Genomic DNA, 22,868 nt, shown 5'->3' on the forward strand with positions numbered 1-22,868 from the left:
GTCTATTTGTGGGACTCCTAACAGTGGGAACAGGGGCTGTTCCTAATGCATTGGTTGGCTCTTGGGAACCTATTCTTTATACTGAATTACCTTGTCGAGTCTAAACACAAGGGGAGGTGCTTAATCTTAAAGCAACTTCATATGTAATACTTTGCTAATACCCATGAGAGGCCTGCCCCTTTCTGAACAGAACCAGGAGAGGATTGGATGGGGAGGACAGTGTGAAGGTGGGAGGAGGGTGGGAAGACTGTGGTCAGGATGTTAACAAACAAACAAACAGAGATCTTATCGCTAAAAACAGGGTTGATGGTGCGAGAGGAACTATACCTACGTCTGATCTCTGAACTACCCATGCATGTGCCCCTGTACACACACGCGCGCGCACACACACGTCACACACTCATACGTAAAAACAGGATCAGCTAAGAGTTAGCAGAAGACACCAACACCGAATTTAATTGAAATTGATGTAATAGAAAGCATAAAAGGGCAGAAGTTAAGATTTTAAAATGTCGTGTGGGCAAAATACTGGTTTGTAATTCAGAGCTTGAAGGCTAGTGTGTTTCAGAGAGGACAGATCTTGAGGAAGGGGGCAAAATAACCTGGGAAAAATAATTCCCCAATTAACTTTACAGCAGTTTAATATGCCAAATATTTCTATTGTTATTTTAAATTGCTTTAAGTGAATTAGCCCCAGAAAATATTTTTACACACACACACACACACACACACACACACACACACATCTAAATGCTTATACGGTTCTGTTTCCCATATTTGTACAAACTGTTATTGCTCTGGTTCTAAGATGGAAATAAGAACAGTAGAATGGTAGTATTGTAAATCAACTTCTGATTCGAGAACAAGGGAGAATGTATACTTCTGCCCAGTTCCCACCAAGTCCAGCTGAGATTGACAGGTCTTATTACACAGTGAGCCATGACCACCTGTGAGGGAAAATGAACGCTGAGTGTGGACTACAAGCAGCAACGGACCTTGTGTTTTCCTTTGCCTCCCTGTGTCTCTTCAGTGGAGAAGTTCACAGCCTAGACATACCAACCAACAGAGCAATGAAGAACTCAAGAAACAATGGTTCTCTTGAGCCCAAGGCCAATGGAAGGAAGCTCCTGTTTCATAGACTAAAGACATGACCCACGAATGAACATTTCGATCCTTGAGATTACTGAAAACTTTACATTTTGCTCTGAAATGGTGCTTTTGAGAGACATTTTAAGGGCTATATGTGGGGAAATATTTATAAACCACACATCTTATAAAATGCATAGATTCTCAAAACTCAACAGCAGAAATGTAAGCAATCCAATTAAAAATGAATCAAAAATAGATTGTCCACCAGAGAGGATAAAGATGGCAAATAAGTACATTAAAACACACATAACAGGGCTTGGGGAGATGGCATGATCATTGTGATGCCAGCTACACAAGGATGAGCACGTGACTTTAGATCTCCAGTGTCTGCTACCCTAGTGTGGCGGGGGAGGAGATGTGGGAGTGGGCAGGAGGACCCCAGGAGCTCAGTGGCCACAGTATAGCCTGCTGACCTGCGACTGGTCCAGAGACACTCTACTTCAAAAGAAGGCAGAGAGAAACAGAGGAAAATACCAGATGCTGATGTCTGGCTTACACACACACACACACACACACACACACACACACACACACTACCCATATACATATTCTTATGCATGAAAATTAAATACAATGTATGAAATATCTCTTCTCAGAGAGGTCTGAAATAGAACCACAGCGAGCTATTGTTCCACTCTTACTAAACACGGTTTGAAGACCAGACACAAGGAGAGAGAGAAACTGGTGGAGAAGAAGGGAAATGGCCAAAGCAGCCGCATGAAAGACAGCATTGCATCATGGGAAGGTTCCACCAAATCTATGCACCCACGCAATGGCCTATAACTAAGTAGGAATGTGTACAAAACCAGAAAAAATCAGTTTCCTTCTTCTCTGGTTTTGATGCTCTGCTAGGATGACATAAACTGTAAACATTCAGTACACAGCGGTGTGTGTGTGCATTGTGTGCTTGTGTGTATATTGTGTGTGTTTGTATGTCTGTGCATGTATGTTGTGTGTTTGCATGTTTGTGTGTGTGTGTGTGTGTGTGTGTGAGAGAGAGAGAGAGAGAGAGAGAGAGAGAGAGACCTTTGTAGCACTTCAGAGAGAGTTTGTCAAAGGTTGTGCACACACAAGCTTGGACTTTAAAGTACTGGTTTCTTCGGCTTAGCCCCAAGATCTCTGACCTGACACTTTCTGGCTCACTCCCAAGCTCAAACTCGAAAATTAATAAGGACTGTTTTCAGATTGAAAATATTTGCCATTCCCCAAACCTTGCCAACTCTCTCTAATCCCGGTGGATTTCGATATGCTGTTTTATTCTCATTAAAGAATATCTCTTTCCCTGCTCAGGCACAATGTCAACCTCTTTCCTTAGAAATTCAGTTCAAAGCTCATTCCTCTGGTGTGTGCACTTTAATGAGAATTAGATATATATGAATCATGTTATTGCTGGGTTAATTATTGATGATGACTATGTGTTCCTATGTGTGCATATATATTACATGTTGTGTGTCAGTCATGAGTCATGCAGTCTGCCTCCCGCTGTAACTGAACCGTAGCTTCCCTCGGGGAGCAGTACCTTTTATGGGAATGGATGGGTAACTGAGATTCAGTCACAGGAAGACAGATGGGTGCCGGAAGAGCTGAGTGCTCCCATCTGTACTAGCAACCTGAAAGCTGCATGCATGCAACATGTGTACACATGGGTGATGGCTGATACGGTAGAAAAATACATAATCACATTTGCGCTCTACTATATGTTACATGTATATGTTACTATGATATGATATAGGCACGTGTTCAGCCTCTATATAGTCTAAACATGGCATATGAATAGGCTTGTGTATACTCCATACATCATATGCTAAGTAAGGTATATTTCATGATATGGCTTATGGGACACATACTTAGAAACTATATCCTTGCATGTGCTTTTATATACATATAAATGTAAACATCTTGTGTCTATATATCAAGACATGTACTATAATCTATGATAGAACATAAATATGATACAGTTGTTGACCTTGAATACAATGAACACGAGGATATATATTGCTCTATATCAAAGCGAAACACATTTGCTTGAATTAACACAGAAGCTACCTGTGGGCAACTGACTTCTAAAATTGTGGTGAGGGTGTTCTGTCTTTATCCCATTGCCCCATGTTCACATCATCCATCTTCTGGTAAGTATGCTGGGGGAAGGAAGGGTATATTGACTCCAACTCCTCGTGTCCTCTCAACCTGTGACTTTCAAGACCTTACCATGCAGACCCCTGCTGTCTGTTAGTCTAGAGCAGCTCGAAGGCAGTTCTCCTGGACCCCTGGGCCTTATCCGAGGGCTCTGGATCTGACCCATGAGGTGAGTAGCTATTTCCCCTCTGTTGAATGTCCCTAGCCCAGCCGCAGAACTCCCCAGTTCAAACAAGTCTGTGGCCCCCAATTCTCAGTCACAGGATCCGACAGTCTACTCAGGGTCCCTTTCACTATGTGCCCTTCAGAGAGCAGAGGTCACTGAGTGGCACCAGCTCAGTCTCGTGGACTGAGCAGCTACTGGCTCCACAGTTTCTCCATCATATTGATGGCCACCATTGAACCACTCGATCTCTAGTGTGTAAGCCAAGCAAATACATTCCCTTCTAATATAGCGCCCTCTCTACTACATATTTTCATATCCTCCAATGAGGGTTCTGAGGGCAGTTAAAGCACATCTTGATGCTGGTTTCAAAGTCTTTTTAAGTGGCTTCCAGATCTCTCCAATTGAAAACAGCACACGCTTCTGCTACCTTTTACTCTTGGAGCAGAAGGCAAGCCAGTGAAGGCCTTGGGGTATCAGGTGCTTTGATTTCCATGGGCCAAGTGACTGTAAACTCCTGTTGCTCATGTCATCTCCACCTTCCTTTCCCTGTCCCAGTCCCAGCCAGCGCCAGCCTACCGGGTGAGCCTATGTTCTCACAGACGACCTCAGGACCGGGGCAACCTTTAACACCGCCTAAACAGAGACATTTGAGGACACTAAATACTCAAGCCAGGCCAACAGGATCAACGGCCAATGTGCCACATGGTCCTTACCTAGGAGACACTCTGAGAACCGTCAATCAAGGTGGCCTGTGCGGGATATAAGCTGGGCTCACTTGCCTGCAGGTGTGTTGGCAAATAGCTTCCGGCTGTGCCCAGAGTCACAGCCCTTAGTGAGCAGGTGAAGAGAACGTCTCACTGCGCAGAGTACTTGAAGAAAGCTGGAGGATTACTACAAACCCATCCTTTACAAAACCCAGGGTCTTACATGGTAGTGAGGGAACAGCGCTTCTCAGAGAGGTCCTCCTTCAGTCCTGTGGTCCCCACTCTGCCACCTCAAAGCCAGCAAGCTAGTGAGAATTCCTGGATTTTGCTGGGGCTCTGACTGCTGAGCCATGAGGGAGCATCTGGGCCCATGAGAAGAGCCAGACTCAAAGCACCGAGACCTGCCCCAGCTGTATCCCGCTGTAAAGATTCTCTAAGCCGACAACTCTGAACTCAGCTTAATCCACACATTTACAAGACGCTAGATGCTCACACTCAGCATGGATTTGAAGTGGGTATTTTAAATGCCCCCACTGACTTCCTATCTGTGAGATAATGCTGCCCTTGGCACTGTTAGGAGGTGGGCCCAGCATGTGGAATGCGGACTTCATCTGGCAGTCTGGACCCCATTGTCTAGGGGAATGTTGGCCCTGGGTCCTTATTCTGGCTTTAATACCTTAATAAACATGTTTTCAGTGATCCCTGCTCCCTGATATCTGGCATATTAACGAGTAAGTGCTGTTGGGGGAATAGAAATCTGAACCAGCCCATAAGAAATCACATTTGGGGGAAATCCTCTCCCTCCAATGATTGCAAGCTGCCTCTCTTATTCTAATAAAAGACAGCAGCAGCAATCAGCACACCTACCCTCCGTGGCACTCCTGGGAGGTGTATTTAGAACTTGGGGTTCACCTGCAGAGCTGAAGCACAGTACTTGGTGGGGGGATCTTCTGTTCTGGAAGCAAAATATCAATGCTGCAGAGTCAGATGCCAGGGAAGAGAGGAAGGGAGAGCAAGAAAGCCTGAGAAGGGACTGCTACCCAAGGCCCAGATTTAAAAAACCAACGAACAAAGCAGATTCTCACAGCTTACAGAAAATAGAGAGTTTGTATTTGTTTTCTTTCCCCTCCCCTAGCACAGAAAACCCCTAGCAGTCTCACTTGCCTGTGGCTTTGGCATGTGACACAGACTCTCCTCCCTTCCACTGGTGTCAACTTTATGCCTTAGTCCTTTGGCACGCTGCAAGAAACTCATCCAGGTTGTGGATAGGCAACCACAACCTGGATTAATTCTAACACACACAATGCACAGACACACATTACACACACACCACACACGTATACTCACACACGTGCACACACACACTCCCATACATACACACACAGACACACACTCACATACTCACATACACACACTCACATGCACAAACACACACAGTATTTCAATCTGACCAGGTGCCGGCCATCTATCTTGATCCCAGGCCAGGTTTTCAGCCACCAGGACCACCAGAGATTGGCACTCTCCTTAGCTTTGGCCCTGAATGCCTGTTGACTTGGTTATGGCACCAAACAGAGCGTTTTCTTTATGTTCCAGCAGTTTCTGGAAAACCAGCTGTTCTAAATTTGGTTTAAAACATTTGTTAATGTCGCCAATAAATGAGACGGAGGCGAAATGGCTGGCTTTGCAATAGGAAACGGCTCTCACATTTCCTTCAACAAGATGGGCTTTTTTTTTTTTCCTTTCTAGATTGGTTTATATTTGAAGAGGTGTTGAGGGGATTGTTTGAGTCCAGACAATGACAGGGAGGGGTTTTTCCAAAGGGCGTCCTCCCAAGTGTGTTCCAGATGACCTGGTGTTGGAGATCGAGGGCCATTCAACAAAAGGTTATAAGAAGAACGACCTTGGACCTCAAGGGGAACTCTGCGAGAGGGGCTCAGAGACCCCAACAATCTAAGTAGTATGTAAAGGACTATTAGGGCCTCCTTAACCTTACCCCTGAGCTCCTGGGTCAGGAACATTTGGGGGCAAATGTGATTGAGGGGACCACTTAGAAGCAAGGGTGGAAATGCGAGCAGAATGCTTCTCAAGGATCTTGAGATGGCTTGCTTAAAGTGTTGATCTCTTCTGACTCACAGCAGGGCTTAAATGACAGAACTCACTTGACCCCACACCATTATAGTCTCTCATAGAGGTTGATTGGGCCCAGGCCTCCTTGTTGAATAGCCACCCTGTTCTGACAGGCTCCCTCTGGCAAGCATGAGCAGAGAGACCACAGCACGCACCAGGGAGCCCAGACCTCTACTCCTGGACCTTCCCCAGAGGCCAGAAGATCTTGATTCACCACAGAGAGTGTGGGACAGAAACACAGCATCTCTGAAAAAACTTTCGTCTTGAGCCCAATGTGTCTCAGAGAAGCAAGGCTTGTGTAAGTACAGTGTCCTTTCTCTGCAAATGGCATGTACACCACAGGGACTTAGAATGACCTTTGAAAAACTGCTGTTGAGCTACAAGAGCACATGTGGTATCCAACACCCACTCCTACCCAGCTGCCAGCCCTTGACAAGCCCATTCTTGCAAAACCCTTCTGTCTGTCTCGGGACCAGATGGCCATGCCGGCTCTAGAAGGACCCCAGTGCCTGGTTAGCGCAGGAAGCATCTCACTAAGCGTTCCAGGAACCCATCTTATGCCTGAGAGCAAGCTCCCATACCTAGTGATAGGAACAGACATTGGGCCATGTGGTCTCTGGAGGAGGGTGTGGGTTCATTGACACAACCATGGAGTCTACTGCCAGGTACCACCTCCAAAAGTCTCCGGGGTGAAATGACTTCTTCAAGTGGAATTATAATACGCTGCCATGAGCAAACATCTTCCAAGATCCAGCTTACATATGGAAAGTGAACGCTGAATGCAAAGCAGCCCCGTACTGCGGTTCTCTTGACATCTCCAAAATAGTCACCAATAAAAGTTGCTATTTATGCATGCCCTACTGGTGACACTATTAAATCTTTTGGCTGCTCTGTTTAGGGAAGGTTAGGGGCTGAGAGCAGTGTGAATTGGAACCGTGTCTAAACTGGAATTTTATCTGGCACCGCTTGGCTTAAACTTGGATGGCTAACCTTCAGGTTTTGCTCATGCAGGACTACTTACTCCACAGAGGGCTCACTGCTGTGTGGCATTTTTTTTTTTACGTGTACGTATGAAAAAGGAAAAACTTGGGCGGCCTGCCGACATATGTGTTATGCTTGGAAGGAGATCCCCCCGAAACTCGAGGGATGAAAAAGGAGACCTCATTTATTAGCATTGCAAAACTTGTCTGGGCCATCCAGTGGGTAAACAAGGCAACTGTGATTAATCTGAACTGCAAAGGCAGATTTTGTTTATTAGCTCCCTAAAGTATCCATTGTACATTTTTTGTCATAGTTCAGATAAGTTTTTTTTTTTTTATTCCCTACCCTTCAGAAATGACAGAGAAAAATCTATTTCTTGGCTGAAGTAATCTCAGATAAATTAATATCATTTTTCATACACATTCGTTTGGGGGGACTTGAAACTGTAGCATAAGCTATTGATTTCATTATTTGAATGAAGTTGGCGAAATCCTACAGCTGTTTGCTGTCAAATTTTAAGTCCACTGTCCATCTTTAGCCGGTCACTTAATCTACGTTTCACCTGGAGGCCAGACCAGGTTTAAATAGGAAAGCACACATTCTGTAAGCATGTGCTCGCTCTGCGCTCCTCAGAAGCCCGGGAGTAGCAGAAAGCTAACAATTAGCAGTTTTGTTTTCCTGAGCATACACGGTCCAAGTTGAAAGTTTTTCCTGGGCTGCTTCCAAAAAATCCAATTCCTCATTTCTTGACCTTTTTAGAGCTTGAAACGGGTGAAGCACACTGCCTTGCATAAGAGTGTCAGGCAGAGAATAAAAAATTACACCACGTCATTTTTCACGGCGGCCAGATGAGGGCTGAGTGGAGGAACAAGGAACAGGAAGGAGCGAGCATCTGAAAAATTGGCTCTGCGAGCTGGAATGTGATTCCGCTCCAAGGGGCCACTCCCTCCCCCTTCTTTGCAGAGCGGGCAGGTTGTAGACAGATCTGGGTCTTAGCCTGCCACCCCAAGGGCCCCAATGTCAAGAAACAGTGATAGAATACTGTTCATTTATGCAACATCTGTAACGCATACAGCAAATTATTAATAGCTCAATATGCCAATCTGCCACTGTTCGCTTTTGACATAGTAGGGGCCAGGAGCGCGGAAGTTTTGCAGCTTGGAAATGAAAATGGTGCTCCCGGTGAAAATTAAATACAGGTGTTTGGAGTTCGTGTCCTGGAATGTGAGAGCGCAGCTCCGCTGCCTGGTGGAGGGCGGGGGGGGAAAGTGGCAGTTCTTGCTGTCCATCGGAAAGGTTAACGTTCCTCCTTGTGGAGGACCTGGGCGCTGGTGTCATTTCTACTGCCTTGCGTCGTTTGCTGCTGCTCTCTTCGGTGGTATCGGCACAGGGAAGAGACAGTTATGGCACGTGCGTGAAACAGGGTACTGAGGGCCAGGGTGGAGACTCGGTGCTTACAAAGTTGGCAGCCTGAAGCCAGGGCCCCAAAGGCAGCGGACATAGGGGCTGTTGGGTGTTCCTCTCAGACCCACCCCTGATTAGGAGCTACCCCTCGGCTTGACAGAACCAAAGCTTCCTCTCCTCCAGGACAGACTTTCACCTCAGTTTCTATTTTCTTGTTTTTAGCCTGTAATAAGGTCTTGTTGGTTCATTGTTAACTAGCACAACAAATTGTTTTTGCTTTATTGTTTCATCTTGTTTTGTTTTTTCCCCTTGTAGAGTTCACGCTTTTGGATTTCTTGATCCTCTGCATTCATGAGAATCTGAATACTTGGCCTGCGCTGGGGGTGACTTGGTCCTGTCGTCAGATAAGGCTAAGCTCCCTAGTGAGATATTTTAATAACTTCCCCCTGACTCAGCTTTCTTTTACTTAATAGGTTAGTTACCCTTGTGCCGCCATCACGATGGCTGTCAGGATCAACAATGAGAAAAGATCCGCATTGGTCACAGTGTTAGAGGATCCCATCCACGGTTGCTGTCCCCATGTGCTCGGACAGAGCATCGCGGTGGCAGGAATCTATGACTAGGAGCTTTCTCGTCTCATAGTAGACAGAAGTGGAGAGCAGAGGAGATGGGGTGGGGATGGGGCAAAATCCTCCTAAGGACCCAGTGATCCTCCTCCTGCTAGGTGCTGCCTCCTAAAGTTTCCAGAATCCCCAAGACAACACGACACGGTGGTACTTTTATCATTCCACCGCCCAAGTGCTGAGTGCCATCACTGATGCTGTGGCTGGAAGAAAACCAGCTTGATACTGTGCTAGCGAAAACCCTAAGCATCCCCGCGCGTAAGGCCAGGACTTCACCAACTGAGCTGTGCCCCAGGCCAGGACTATGGGTTTTGACTCCATGCTTGTACAGTTGCTGTGCTGAGCTTCTCTCAGTGATCCCAGCACCCAACCCAACCTGAGCTGCCTGCCCTGTGGGCTGCCTTATGGCCAGGTTTCTTTGTTCCCTGTATTTGGTGACAAAGGAAAAGACTGAAGAGGCTTCATTTGGGTTTCTAGACTTCTGCGTGTTTCCGTGAACACCCTCCTAAAACCCAGCTTTAACAAGAGCCCAAAGCCTGTTTAGTCAGAACTGCTCACTATGATGTCCGCTCATCTTCCTCCTCCATCCCCGAGGGAGATCCTGCCTCTACACCCAGGTCTCTTTTCAGAAAGACTCCTGCAGTCAGGTTAACTGAAGTCCTTCCTGCCCCTGCTTTCCTTAGCTACTTTCCATCCACTGAACCACCTGCTTCTGGGCTATAAATCTTTACCATGCTCCTGCTGCTTCCAGCATTGAGCCATGTCTCCTCCCACTGCAGGATCCAATGGTCTTGGCCTTAACATTCACCATGACGGCCCTGAACGGAGTCTTCCTTATAGTGCTTTAACTGCTCTTTGAGTAGATATTTCTTCAATTCCTATTAGCTTGGAGCAATGTGTGCTATCAATGGGAAATTGGAAGGGGGCAGACTCCCACCTCCTGTGTGCACTCAAAAGTGACTGGAACCCCTCTCCTAAAAGCTGTTCTTGGACTCTGTGTCTTCCCATGAGGCCTCCATCTCTTCACCGAGCCTCTAGTCCACAGATGAGGCCATGGGAATGACATATGCCCCCTTCACAGCTCCCACTCACTTCTGGCACTGCTGGGGGAATTTATTACTTGCTCTCAAGATGTTATTAGAATTTCCTTTGCAGAGCGGCTCTTTTGCTTCAAGAAATCCATGCATCTGCAAACTGCCTACCATTACTTCTAGAGGTTTAACAGACTCATGGAGGTAGCACCTCCTTCCCCTCTGCTCTCTAGCTGGAGATCCTGGACTGGTCTGCTCATCTGAGCCCTTCACTTTCAAGTGTAACACTTGAAATCACTGCTCTGGATCACTGAGGACGATGTTATTACTCAGAAGCACTTCCAAAGGCACTGCAAGTCTGCTCAGCAGGGGCAGCCCCAGCTTACAGTCAGGCCCACCCAAGCATAGGCAGCCCCAACCTTCAGTCAGAGTGTTGTTTGTGATCATTAACTACCAAGTTAAAAAATCCCTAACTACCGCCCATATTCTGTTGGCATTATCAGAATGTGGACCCAGAAATTATGTGGGCCCGGGAAATTCATAAGAAAAGCACCCCAGCTTGGCCAGTGGCTCTGGCTATCTTGCCGTCTGAGACATAATGGAACTATGGTAACCCAGGGCTTGGTTACATTTGACTCTGGAAGAAGCCCCCATTCACTCTGTTGTCCTGTTCCCACGCAGGGTTGCAAGACCCGACATCATGTTATCAGTTTCTTGTGATAATGTACATGACATCACCGGGTGAGCACAGCGTATTAGAGTACACCCTCAACCCCAGCGCTTGGGGCTTGGAGGCAAGTGGATTTCTATAAATTCCAGGCCAGCCAGGGCTACATAGTGAGACCTTGTCTCAAAAACAAGATAAGACAAACTAAATCAGGCCTTAGAGAGGGTAGAGAAGATGGGCTAGGAATCCATTTGTCTAGGTCACGGTTTAATGTTTCAAAGCAAAAGAAAAGCTGTCATCTAGCTTTCTCCTCGTGACCCGGATAGCCACCTTCACATGCTGGTTTATGCCATTCAGGATACAGACCTATAATAGACCATCCCAAATGACTCTTTAGGGACAACCAAGGGGCAAGTAGACATATTCACCCCATCCCACATTCCAGACACCGTCCTCCATAGCAGGTCCATGTGATATAACGCTGCCCAGTTGCTCACATACTATAGCCAATGATCCCAGCTGACAGTTTCCTCAACGTCAGCCAGAGGGTCAGGAGGCGCTTGATAATGAGGCAAGGTCTGAACTGGTACCAGACAGCCAATTGTACCGAGGGTTCAAAGGACACAACCTCAAATCTCTCCTCAAAACATACCTTTCAACCTCATCGCATCCACAATACCACCATTAACTAAATATGAAAGCTCCCCTTCCGTGGCAGAAATCCATCCTGATATACAGTTTAAATCAGCCCCAGGCCACGAGCAGTCTTGCTTGCTGGTCTAGGCTGCCTGTGAGGCTCCTATGCATCTGGCACTAGCAGCATCAGTACCCTACGAGGCATGGTCATGCGTCTGATGCCCTCCGTGCCCTTGGCTGTGACCTTTGATGCTCCTGCTGTAGAGCCCCTGACTTCCTTCTCTGAGTTTCACCTGGTAGAAAGTGTGGGTATTTTTCTCTCTTTATGGACAGCATGGATCAAGCTGGTACTATTTCTTCTATGTAGTCTATTTAACAATTCTCCGTCCTCTACCCACGCTGCTACTGTGCAAAGCTTCCTGATTGTCTGTAAAGTAACCACAGAAAATGAACTTTTTCGGGAGCAAGTATGTTATCTTAAAAAACTGTTTTTACTAGTACAGGATGTTTATACAAAGTAATGAGCTTCAATATGACTTTTCCATACATGAAGGTGCTGAGCCTCGATCGTGTTTTGATGGTTCCCAACACACCTCCTGGGAATAACTTTGCTCTTCTATCAGGGTCTCTCCATGTGCCTCTTGGGCCCACTCCCTACGTTCCTCCTTGTCATCATGTTTATGTGCCATTTCCCTGAGCAATTGCTCTGATGTGATGTCACTAGATTTGGACCCAGGTGGAACCATGGAACCTTAGATTCAGTTTTATAAAAGTACAGGTAGGAGACAGCCACCGTGGGACTGGCATTGACTTTCAATGTGACTTGAAGGAGACAAACTCTGTTTTTTTTTTGTTGTTTTGTTGTTGTTGTTGTTTTTTGCTGGGGTAACCAAAGATTGCAAGGAGACTGCCAGAAATTCCTTACTATTCTAACGTTCATGGATGACAGAGACAGCCCAAAGAGTAACACGTCTCTTCTAGAGCCCAGCCCTATAACTGCTTGGAGCCATTGTGAGTGAATCCATGGCCTACAAGAAGTGAGGTAAAGGCCTCCAAGATGTGGCCCACAGAGCTCCTTACTGACCTCACTTTTGGTTAGGACCATCATTGGGTCAGGCATTGGGCTACCCAGGATGCCACAGATGGTATTTTAAAAACTGCTCTGTTACTTGGGGACCAGTGAAGTTGATGCCATTGTGAAGCCAATTTAGTGACATTTTTCCAAGCCCAGAGTCATCCTCAGGCCAGTAGGCTCCCTCTTGTGTAGACTTCCTCTTGACATAAAGTTACACTTTTAGGCAGACTTCTGAACAGCCTCTCGGGAGCCTCACAAACATGTCTGAGGCTTTACTTCCATGTCTTCAACTTTCCTCAGTTGGAGCAAGAGCAAAAAATATAAAAGTCCTGATACTTTAATAGATACATGCATGAAATATCATTGTCTTTTTGTAGACAGGAAGAAAATCACAGCATTGCAATATAAAAGCTGTGTTTGTCCAAGCTCTTTGGAGGCATCCCTTCTGGCTCAGTTTTAAGGTTCTCTTTTTTTGGATTACAGATAGAATCACAGGCCTGTTTCTTATATTAAAACATCTCCAGGATGGAAGAAAAAAAAAGCCATGTTCTCTTGCAAATCTTAAGCTCCAGTGCCTTTGCCAAAATCATTAGAATAATCTAGACAGGGCCAGACAATGCTTCCCCAAACCTTCCCCTCCTCTTGCTCTGCTCTCCAGAATCCAAGGTTCTGGCCCTCTCTCTGGTCTTTGAACTCTGCAGTCACAGCTAGCCAGAGATAGGTCCCCATGTGACACTGACCATCAAGATCCTGGGCAATGGGAAGGGGCTGTCTGCAGAGAGAGGGGAACTATATATAGTGCAGGGACTATCTTGTCAGAGGACAAAGACAAGAGAGTCAGGAGGAAGAGAGGCAGAAGGGCTAACAGGAGGGACACCTGTGGATAAAAGAACAGGCCACGTGCTGTACTGTGGTTCTTTTCTTTGGGCATAATAGGGCCACCCACCACTATTTGGAGTGGAAATTCTCTTGGCCTAGTAACCACAAAAACTAATCCTAGTACCATGCTCTGGTCATGGTGTATGGTGATGCTAATAAGCCACTGACACCCTCCAGAAGGAGATGAGAGGGGAGGGTCACAAGGAATTGCAGCCATTATTCCCACTAACCCCCACCTCATCCCACCCTGTCCTCCTCTAGCTTCAAGGAATCATGGGAGATGTTAGCATATATATGAAACTGAACTGAAATGGGGAGTCTGTGATTCAGCTTCCATGAGCTTGTCATCCATTATGGGGTGCGACTCCACAGAGATGGGGTTCTTTGGGAGTCCTCTATGCTCCTGTAAGTAACCCTTCAACTGTGCTCCTTAAGCTCCAAAAACTCATTGGTTTGCCAAGATGAACTTGGGTGGAGTCACTGCTTTGGGCTGTCATTAGTGTCCTATCTGGGGTGAACAGACATTTGTACACATCTCTGCCAAGAACTGTTAACACAGCACCCAAAAGCCACGGGTGTTTCTGGGAGTTGCAGGCCACCCAACCCCCAGCCACATCATCTAAACCCGGCAGGGTGCCCCAAGTGAGAGAAGATGCAAGCTCCATGCTTTCTGGATCCAGCCCCTTCTTTTTATGACACATTATCTGGTTTGTCCAAAACACATGTTTTATTACATGAGAAAGAAAAACTTTGGCTGAATTGCTTGAATTATGAAGGCGCAGTCCAGCAGTTTCCAAGGGCTTTTGAACTCAGCTTCTTTTACGGTTTTATAATCCTGAGCTTTGGAAGCCTCTCCGCGTTTTGTTCCCAGTGTAGAAGCGTAATGGATTGCCATTCCAAGATGTTTTTATGACAAGGTGATTTCCTCCCGGAGCTCGGGGTAAATTATGAGGTTGGAAATCTTGGTGCATCACGCAGGCTCTCGTATTTCATATTCATACACGGCACTTCATATTCTCAAAGTCCATTTTCTAGTTTTTCTCATTTCACCTTCCCAAACGAGGAGGCAAGGCAGGAAACATGGCCTTTCTCTGCTTGGCAGATAAGACCCAAAATACAAGCTGGCAAGCGACTACGAGGTTTCTACCAGCCAAGGTTCTTCTCCCTGTCCCCCAAACACCCTGTGGCTCCTGACATGAGCTCCACAGCTGTCAGTGGAGATGCTGATTTAAATGCTCTTACTCAAGTCCTCTCTGTCACAGACGGGAACCCCAAAGCCCCCACTTAATTGTATATCTAGTGTCTCTTAACCAGGCAGACCCTCGCCAGCATCCTCTGGCGGATGCCTCCTCCAGGCTGGATTCTCTTACTCCGGAGAAGCCTCAATGCCAAGATTCTTTCTCTACTCCTCCAACAGTAACAGATCTAGAGAGAGCCATTTGCTCCGTTGTGTACAAGAATCAATACTGATCCTGATGATCAAAATTGTCCTTTCCCCTTGCTTCCTCCAGTGGTTTCAAAGAGAAGCACAGCTGTGTAGGGACAGCCTCTGTTCCACTGCAGGAGGGAGAAGCCAAGCTGAACTTCCTTTAGAAGGGGATGGAAATTCGTAAACAAAATAATCCCCTTGGTGGAAACCAGTTAGGGCAAGCCCATCAGGATGGGGTTCCGGGTGTTCAAGAGAGTAGAGGAGAGGACTATCACCGTGACACGGCGAGTCCTGAGCACTGTCTGTTCCTCTACCTGTTCTCAGGCACCCTTCCTAAAACTTCGCGCAAGCGGGCTGCGCTTCAGTAGCCCACCCTACCTTCTAAAACAAAGTGGATCTGAGCTCTGCTGTAGGAGCCTGCAGACTGTTTGCAAAAGCCACCATTTTAAACCGTGCCAAAATAAAAGGCTGTGTGACTCTGAAGGCAGGAAGAGCCCCCATTATCTGAGCTTAGACGATGAGAAAAACGAGGGGCTATAAGACCGCATTAGAGAAAAAGATGTAATATTCTATTACTGGGTTTATAGCTGTATATAAACCCAAGTATACTGCTCTCGGCTCCTCACCCTTTCCTGCTCCAACCACTAATAAATGGAGGATTCTTTTAGTTTAAAGATTGCGACTCTCACCTTTAAGCTCCCATAACTGTTGGAAGATAGAAAATTAAAACTACATCACCTCAGCTATGGTTTTTCAAAAGGGAAAAAAATACATTAGTGGGGTTTAAATCTGTTGCAGGGACGACAGAATTCATTTGAAGAACCTCACACATGTAAACAGCCGCTGTCTGGTGCAGTTAACACCCTGCCTTATTTTGGTAAAGGCTCCCAAAGGGCCGGGGTTTCTGAGCAGACAGAACTTGGAGAAGGACTGACCCAGGCAGATCCCCTTGCAGGAGGCAGGGGTCTGGGCTCCCAGGAACCAGCAGCACTTGCTTGTTGCAAACAAGATCCTTCAGCAATACCAAACAAATCAGACAGCCAAGAAAAAAATTTTTTTTCTTGTTCCTAACTTTCCCATAAAAGATTCAGGTAAATGTAGCATGACGAGCCAATTTAAGCCAATTTCAAAGTTATTTGAGTAATTGGTTATTAAGATAACAGTCTCAAATTTCAATTCAGCAATTATTGCCTTAAAGACACAGAGTTAGGCATCAGAATAAAGTGTGTTCTGTATTACAGTAAGAGTTGCCTGAGTTCCCAGGGACAGGCAGTCCCTGGTGCACCAGCTAGCCCCAGGGACACTTCCCTGTCTTAAAAAAAAAAAAAAGGCCTCAGAATATGGCAGGTAATTCTCTAAACCTGGAGACCAAAGCTGTGCCTTTGCCTTTGTTATCACAAACACCCAAAGGCCAGCAGTTAGCAGCTTCCTGTGTATGCATTCTTTGTGTCTCTGCCTTTCTCTCTCTTCCTCCCTCCCTCCCTCCCTCCCTCCCTCCCTCCCTCCCTCTCTCTCTCTCTCTCTCTCTCTCTCTCTCTCTCTCTCTCTATCTATCTATTTCTGTCTGTCTGTCTCTCTCTCTCTCTCTCTCTCTCTCTCTCTCTCACACACACACACACACTCACACATGTTACCAAGTCTTCACCCTAAACTGAGACCCACAGAGGGATTTCGGGTAGAGAGACCCCTTGCCAGCCTCACACTGGGTGCTGATGGAAAGGATAGCTTTGGCAGGGGTTCCTGGTAGAAGGCCAAATACGCTTTTCTAATGATGGGTGGAATTACCTTCAAAAAGCCTTACAGCAAAGAAATACAAACTGCTCAGCGGATTCTCTGCTCATCCAGCTCGGAGGATAGATGGTAGTAACCGAAAGCAACAAGCCACCAGATAATCACAGAGCCCATGCTGTACAGGGCTCGCTTCCAGGCACGGGAGGCTTCGAGCTTTTCCAAACAAAGCTTTTCCAAACAAAAGCAATCCTTGACCTTGCATAGTTCTAGGGAGGACAGCCATCAAAGACGCAAGGTGACCCAGGAAAAAAAGCCGTTAAAGGCAAGAACCAAGAGCTGGTTTAGCAGGCAAAATTGCCTGCTTCTACGATGACTGACCTGGGTGTCATCCTAGATACCCATGAGCTGAGAGAAGTGACTTCTGCAACTGTCCTTTGTCCTCCACACATGTATCTTGGCACATGCGTGCACACACACACACACACACACACACACACACACACACCCCAAACAAAAATCATTGCGGGCTGTAAGAGAGATGGCTCAGCAGCTAAGAGCACTGGCTGATCTTGCAGAGAACCGGTTTTGATCCAGCACCTGTACAGAGGCATACCATCATCTGTAATGCCAGTCCCTGGAGATGCAGTTAACTTCTGGCTTTCAGGAACATCAATCATGCATGCCATACACAGATAAACAGTTTACATAAATACAACACCTACACACAAAAATAATATATTTTTTAAGTTTTAAAAAGAATAGAAAGTGCCAGGTGGGGATGGTGCACGCCTTTAATCTCAGCACTAGAGAGTCAGAGGCAGGAGGATCTCTGTGAGTTTGAGGACAACCTGGTCTACAAGAGCTAGTTCCAGGACAGACTCCAAAGCTCAGAGAAACCCTGTCTTGAAAAAAAGAAGGAAGAAAGAAAGAAAAGAAAGCAATCACTGCTGTCTGTAAGTGGGTTGTAACACACACCCCCTGTGCCAGGCAAGCCAAATTTTGTGGGAAACAATTCATGAACTATTTAACAGGAATGGCAGGGAGAGCCAATGGAGTTGGTGTAGAGCATCCCTGGCTCTCGAGGTAGCAGGATAGCCCTGCTCACTCCTCCACAATTCTTACATCACCAAGTGAGACTCTCCTTGCAGGGTATAGAGGGGAAGTCTCTCACAGCCCTTTGATTTGGGTACAGTATTGTTCAGTGGGTGAACACTCACTGGGTGCCCACCATGGGTCTCACAAGACTGCTTTGAATTCAGAATGCAAGCGGATACAGCCCCTTTGGATGTCAGTGTGGTGATTTCTCAAGAAATTAGGAAACAACTTTCCTCAAGACCCAGTAATACCACTTTTGGCTATATATCCAAAGGATGCTCAATTGTGCCACAAAGACATGTGCTCAACTATGTTCATAGCAACACTGTTAGTCATAGCCAGACGATGACTATGAAATTAGGAAACAACCTAAATGTCCTTCGACTGAAGAATGGATAAGGAAGATGTGGTATATTTACCCAATGGAGTACTACACAGCAGAAAAAAATGATGACATATTGAATTTTGCAGGCAAATGGATGGAGCTAGCAAACATCATTTTGAGTAAGGTAACACAGACCCAGAAAGACAATTATTGCATGTACTCACTCATAAGTGTTTTTTAAACATACAGCAAAGAAAACCACCCCACAAATCACAATCCCAGAGAACCTAGATAACAATGAGGACCCTAAGTGAAACATACATAGATTTAATCTACATGGGAAATAGAAAAAAGACAAGATCTCCTGAGTAAATTGGGAGCATGGGGACCTTGGGAGAGGGTTGAAGAGAAGGGGAGAGGTAGGAAGGGGAGCAGAGAAAAAAAATGTAGAGCTCAATAAAAATAATAATAATAAAGACTTATAACCAAGTGAGGGCCCCAGCAGTAACACGGCTCTATGGAGTCCACAGGACTCTGCTAAGCTGAGGGTAGCGGGCCCTCCAAGCCTTGCCCTGGCCCCCAGCTAGTCAATGGGCTGCTGTGTAGAAGGGGACATCTCTTACCAGACCCCATACTCACGGCTGATGCAAACACACCTGCTTCACAGGAGCATCTACTTTGGTTCTGAGCTCAGCCTAACAGGCCGCCTACTAGGAGGTGATGATGTGGAGAGGCCAGCAGCATCCACTTGGGGCTTACTCCCAACTCCACCCAAACCCCAGCAGAGGATCGTTGCATATCCCTCCCTGAACACCCGACCTCACACCTCAGACATTGTCTTCTGACTCTGTCAGGTAAAGGAGTCCCCCACCCCAGCACACCTGACAAAAACCTACCCCTCAGCGACTACCTCTACAGGAGATTGTACTTTACTTAAACAGTGGCACCAGGTGTAGAAACCGAGTTTTGAGATCCCAGCCTTGCCCTCTGCCTGTGGCCTTGGCAGTTCTGCCCTGGGGCCTCGGGGGAATAAAAATAGCCCAGTTTGCAGGGACTTTTAAGGACATTCACATTCGGAGTCTCCTACAAGCCTCATTAAATACCCTTGAATTCCGTTTATTTTTATTCCATTTTGAACGTGGAAAATGAGGCTTGGAGTTAGGGACTGGCAGGCAGTGAGGGTGGGCTGGCATCTGGGAGGGTTGTGCTGGCTCCTCTCCTTCCCAGTGTGCACCTCTAAAGAAAGAAAGTATCCCAGCCCTTTCCGAGAGTAGAAGTCAGACCCCAATATCCTCTGTCCTCCATCCAAGGCATCACAACGGACTCTACAGAGTCCTTCCAACTCCCCTGTTCCAGTCAGACCTACCTGTGTCCACATCAGACCCAACTCCCTGGTGAGTGGTGTAGACTTGGTTGGAAAGCTGACCTGAAAGTGCCAGTCTTTTGGTGTGCATGGGTGTTTAATGCTGCACACTATGACAACCACCCACGTGCCCTTCATTTCTGTGATTCCATCATTTCAAGAGCGTTGAATAGCTAGAACCCTACCGCAGGTCACCTTCCGAAACCGACGTTCTGCTCACTTCGTCTGATGCTCTGAAATGTGGTATCAGTGGCTTGTTCCTTCTCGTGGCTGAGTTGTATTCTCTGGCGTGGATATGTCACAGTTTGCTCAATCCATTAGCTAACTGGAAGGCATCAAGACACATTGGCTTACAGGGAAACTGCAGACCTTTTACGAGGGCTGAGTACTTCACACAGTGACTCCATGTGGTTCGTGCTTACAACACTATGCCTAATCCCAAGGAAAAGTCTGCTTAGGGTCCCGGTACCCTGAGTCAGCCTCAGCATTCAAATATTCCAAGGTGCTTGTTCCACCCAGGTGACGTCATTGTCCTGTGTTCTGTAAACGCTCACCTTTCTGGATTGCACTGCAAGAGGAAGTTCCCATGCAGACTGTGAGGAGAAATGGTTTAACAGGTCAACATTTGGTTAAAATAATTGGCCTCTCTCTCTCTCTCTCTCTCTTTCTCTTTTTCTCTCTCTCTCAACTCAAACAAAGGAAAGGCAAAAGGTTTATGGTTTGCTGAGTTAATCATGTAAGTTAGGATACCTGAGATATTTTAAATGTGCAAGGCAAATGTGGCTGGTGCACTCACCAGTGAGACACATCCCTTTGCGTTCCCACAGCATGGACTGAACCCTTTAAATTATTAAGTCCTAAACATCCCTGTCTCTTCCCAGTGTCTCTTGTGTTCTTAAGCTAATTCTCGGCATTAGAGTATTTGGCTCCGAGTTAGGTGTGCTCTGGGCCTGACAACATCAGGAATTCCAAGGCACGGAATGTGTACCTCACCAAAGAACGCTCAGTGGGCTCACTGTCTTTGAAGTCAAACAGGTCGCTTCCGGCTGGCTTCAGCTATGGGTGGGCTGCAGTGTTGAAGGGATGGCTGTAAGCTGGCGGTGACATAAAGGATCCTCCAATCCTTTCCAGATCTTGAGGATCTGGTGCTAGCCTTCCACATAAAACTGAATATAACAACTCTTTCCTTTTACCTCTTATGCCTCTGGACTCCTGTTTCTGACATCCCTCTGTACCATAATGGCACTAACCAACTGTACTCCCTTCTACCCCAGATCCAGGTGGCAACACGGAGGTCCTAAGATGCTGCTATTTAAGTGGAAAGATCTTGGATTCTGAGCAGGTGAGAAGCTATGCTGGAAGCCCAACACCAGCTGCAGAGCTTCGAACCTCTGGTAATTGCAAACTGCACGCAGAGCCTCTGGTAGTTCCCCTCTGTTCAAGATTTGTTTCTCGTGTTCCTGGTAGGACCATGATGCCCAGTGTGCCTCTTAAGAAGCAAGGCTCACACAAGCCGGCTTCTGAATGTCACAGGAAAAGTAGACACAGGCTGCAAATGGTTACGGTGCCAGCCTCACAAGGCCCTAGTCAAGGGAGTATGCTGAGGTGGAACCTACAGGGACTGTCCACCCTGGGGTGTTGTGACCTGTTTTTCCTTTCCTTTACAAGGAGATGTGTCCCCTGTGACTAGGGGAAGGTCTCAGACCCCAGCAACTTCATGCAGCCTCCAGACCTCCCAGAGAGTTTTCCTCCCATGTAAAAATAAACAATAGAATCTCCAGAATTCAGGACTGATACTCCCCACAGCTGACCTGGGTCCAAACATGATGTACCCATCCAACTGATGAGGAGAAGGGGCAGCTATGGGAAAGTACCTGTCCAGGAGGAAGGTGGACCTGGACTGAACCGAATAGGTTCCTTTCTGTGGCTCCCATGGTAGCCAGAGCGCTCTGTTTGGAAATCGGGACAGTTTGGAGATGCTGAGGCCTGAGTGGAATCACCTTAAGTTTAGCCCCACAGGGACAAAATGAAGAGGAGTCTTGCTGTGTCCCCTCATGCACTGTGGTGGATTGGCATATGTGCAAGAAACCCAGAGATCTGTGAAACACAAGAAGGGAATGGTGTGCCCTGCACGACTGCATAGGAAGACCCTGTCTGCTGCACCTAAGACAAACAATGTAGCCAGTCCTTCCATGGATACAAAAACCCAGCTTCATCTTGCAACTCAGGCTTCTCTGCTGCGAGGTGCTTCTAAAGTCAGAGCAAAAGAGAAGCAAGCTCTGTCCCCACACCCTCCTCAGAGGCTGCTGGGCCCTGGCCTCACTAGAGAGGCACACTCCTTCTGGGGCGTGGTCCAGGCAGAATGACACACTTGAGACTATACAACAGTACCCAGAACGGACAAGTCAGAATCCAGAGAAGGGAATGGGTTTTCCTTAGCCAATGCACCTTTGTATACAAGTTGTCCTCCTGCTTCTCTTTACTGGCTCTGGTCTGAGTCACAAAGAGCACCAGTCTTAGGCTCCTACTTTGTAATGCTCCCTTCTGGGCAGCAAGATGTCCTGTGCCCAGTCCATGGCTTCTTCCCTAAAAGTGCTTTCCAAAGAATCTGTTTCACAATAGTAAGCAAGGCAGAGCCCACCGGTGCTTCTTAATCACAACAAAAAGAGCCTCATAGGCCCACCCAGGACCCATAGAGGCTGGCTGGGTTGTGAAGTGACCATCAGGAGGGAGGAGCACTTTTGGTGACATATGCCTGGGAATGAGGAACCCTAATCCTCACATAAGGTGTGAGAAACCTGATGTTGTCTACCACAGAGGTCCTAGGTTCTCCTAGCTTCAGAAGACCACATTTGGTCCAGCTGCAGTTCACCAGGTGTGGGTGTGCCTCCTGCCAGAGCTCGGGACAGGAAGATCATTAAGGAGAGTATCCAGGAGGAAGGATCACAGGAAGGAAGCCAGGGGACGTGTGCCTCCCAAGATGGGCTTCCCAGTGCTGGAGCCTGGGAAGCACGCTGACCCTCAAGGCCATATGGCTGGTCCCTTCTCTCCCCACAGTAGGGTTGCCTCTTTCCTTCCCACTCAAGGGCCTTTTCCAGAAACAGAAGTCCACCATATCCTCCCCACTGGAGCCAGATGGCCAGATCCCTCGGTCTCTCCACACTCCTTCCTTTAACAGCAAAGGAAAGAAAATATGTGTTGTCTCCGTTGGTGAGATGTCCAGAGAGTCCCAGGCTCACTTCCTGCCATTCTCTGAGGATGCTCAGGCACCTTGGGCTGGAGTGCTGGCCACCCTGCACTGCTTCCCTGGTCCTAGGAACTGGCCTCCAAAGCCTCCAACCCCAACC

The sequence above is a fragment of the Arvicola amphibius genome, chromosome 1, assembly GCF_903992535.2.
Source record: "Arvicola amphibius chromosome 1, mArvAmp1.2, whole genome shotgun sequence".
In the NCBI taxonomy this organism is placed as follows: Eukaryota; Metazoa; Chordata; class Mammalia; order Rodentia; family Cricetidae; genus Arvicola; species Arvicola amphibius.